At 44.7% G+C, this 2,833-nt stretch overlaps 1 non-coding gene across 1 annotated transcript; it reads right to left on the minus strand.

Moving 5' to 3' along the window:
* Window positions 1-2,248: 2,248 nt before the first annotated feature.
* On the minus strand, window positions 2,249-2,379 carry LOC115064921. Its single transcript, XR_003844740.1, has one exon. It is a non-coding gene; the product is annotated as a small nucleolar RNA SNORA17 (small nucleolar RNA).
* Between the last annotated feature and the right edge of the window lie 454 nt (window positions 2,380-2,833).

Below are 2,833 nucleotides of genomic sequence, written 5' to 3' on the forward strand. Positions count from 1 at the left end.
GGATATTTAGTTTACTTTCTGATTATGCCCATCATCCAGGTTCATCTCTGTTGTACATGGCATCCATATATTTATACTAAATATCATTCTATTGTGGATATCAACCTCTGTTTTTAACTTTTTATCCAAACACCCATTAGTAGATACAGGCTGATTTTATATGTTGGCTTCTGTGGAGCCTGTGGGAGTGCTGATGTCTCTCTTCCTAACACACGGGTTTCATTCCTTTTTTGGTGTGCATTCAATAGTGGAGATGAAGGGTCATCTTACATTTTCATGCAACCACCATACTTCTTTCCATATGACTATTCTAATTTTAATCACACTGTTTTTACATGAGCCTTTGTAGCATTTGTCACTAGCATTTAGCATGATTCATTCATTGTCCTTTCCTAATTCTTTGGAACAGTATTTAACTACAGTTATCACCAGAGCCTAACAAGGACAAATGGGATGTGCGTTTTTATTCAATACGGAGACTGTTTCGAATTCAAATGCTATGAATATAGTGACATTACCTTTTAGATTTTTTAAAAAAAAAACTTTATATTAGTTTTTCATCAATTTCACACTATGCACTCCAATCCCACTCATCTTTCCCTCCCCTCTTCATATCACCCTACTCCCTTATAACCTCACCCCCACCAAATGAAGAAAAAATATTGTGTCACAGTGTGTCCCACAGTATACCCATTTGTCCATACTTTTTGCTTGCAAATGTTCTTTGCAATGACTCAGTGGTCTGGTACGAGTCCTCTGGCTTCTGATACTCTATCAATACTGGAACCTCACTAGGTCTCTTCTCAGATATCCAGCAGTTGCCCTGTGTCATGGAGAGTTTGTAGTTTGGGATCTGTAGAACCGGCCCCTTCATGCATTCCAGTAGTTCATTGATGGAGTAGATGTTGAGGTGGATAAATTCCACTGGATCTGGGCCTGAGAAGTATCTGAGCTAGCCAGCCTCCTGGCTTTCCCACTGCCATACTCTAGAGGTCAGCTCGCCAGCAAACCCTGCAACCAGGGCCAGCTCTACCCTGCTGCCCAGCTGAGGTGCAGGACCCGCTCTCCTGAGTGTTTCAGGTAGTGAGGGACATGGCCAGTTCTCCCACTCTCATGACACTGAAGCCAGCTCTTCCACAAGCCATAGCTTGCAACCGACAAGGGAGGGGAAGATGGTGTCTCTCCCTTCTTAGAGCCACTGTCCACCAGGCAAGAGGTGTCCATGAGCTCTAGGCTAGCTTTTCCACAACCCCTATGTCCAGGGTTAGCTCTACTGTGCTGCCCAGGTGAGGTGCAGGGCCTGGTCCCCTGAATGCTGCAGCAGGTGAGGGGCAGGGCCAGCTCTCCTGCTCTGATGACCTCAAGGACAACTTTTCTGCCTGCCATAGGTGGCATAGGTTAACATGGGGCATCTCTTCTTCAACCATGTCACTACATGGCAGTCAAATGGCAGTTCTCTCAGACTCATATCTGTGGCTTACCTGGAACACCCACAGAGTGTGGGGTCAGAAATATAGAGTTTACTGCAGCTGGCTATGGGTGGAGTCATCTCTCCTGCTCTCATACCCTGGGGCCCAGCTCTCCCAGGATTCCCAGGTGAGGGGTGGGGTCAGTTCTGTATAGCCATTATACTTTGATGTGTCTCTGGGTAGCAGCCCAGACCAGGTAACAGACCCCTGTTGCTGTAGAGCCACATGGTCCCAAGTGGCAGCACAGGCCAGGACACCACCATGGACCCAGACAGGCATCCCAGGCTACTCACATCACGCTGTTTTTCACTACTCTTGAGTCTCCAGTTTTGCCTCTCTTCACTGAGACTATGTCTTCTGTTTCTTTTTCATTCTCCACTACTTACTTGCTACTCTTCTCTGAGTGTCTGGGAGTCATCTCAGGAGTGGTCCCAGGAGTGCTATACACTGCTTGTGCTTTATGGTGCTTGGCAGGGCTCCTTTTGGTCATGACCTGCCCTCTAGCCCTGTGTAACACTGGATTGGTGGTCACCTCAGGCTAGCTCCCTGTTTAGGGCTCCATGGTGCCAGTCAGGCAGTCGACTTCGGTTCACTACTTGCCTGACATGTCCCAGTGGTCTGTTATGAGATGCATTTCTCTGAGGTTCACTCCTACCCAGACCTGTGGTCCTGGGCAGGAATTCTTCTAGTCTCTGGCTTGTTCCCCATTATCTCTAGGAGCCAATTTGAGTCTGCCTGGCATTGGACTGGTGGTCATCTCAAGCTAGCTTTTTCCAGGAAATGTTAGGCTACTAATCATTCAGATGTTCAGAGGTCAGAATACTGAGCATAGGCATGGCCTCTCTCTTCTTTGTCACCTATGATGCACATGTGACAGAGCAGCCATACCTGCAATGCCTCTAGCGGCAGGTGCCTTTTAGTTTTTCGGATTCCTCAATTATTTCTTAATTAAAACTGTTTATTTTTAGCTGATACATAAAACATAAATATGGTATATATTCATGGGGTATCTTGTGATGCTCTGATAGTTTTTGTGTTGTCTAATGTTTAAATATTATTAAACATTCCTGTAATGTATATTAGCATTTCTTTGTAATGAAACATTATCATTTCTTCCAACTTTTTATAGGACACTATCAATATCTTTAGTGATCTTATTGTAACTGCAGTTGTTTCGATGTTATTATCATTTTGTTTATCTGTTACAAAACTGATTAATATGCTAGACGAATATTGAGGCTTTCACAATGAAATTGTACCTTACACGTGCCGTGCTCAAGGTTTTAGCACCTTTTCCTACAGACTGTGGGTAGTGATTGATGGGAATGTTCCTTCCATCCTCAATACCTTATGTCTACAGCTAC

This window comes from Mus pahari, chromosome 10, assembly GCF_900095145.1.
Source record: "Mus pahari chromosome 10, PAHARI_EIJ_v1.1, whole genome shotgun sequence".
NCBI classification, from domain to species: Eukaryota; Metazoa; Chordata; class Mammalia; order Rodentia; family Muridae; genus Mus; species Mus pahari.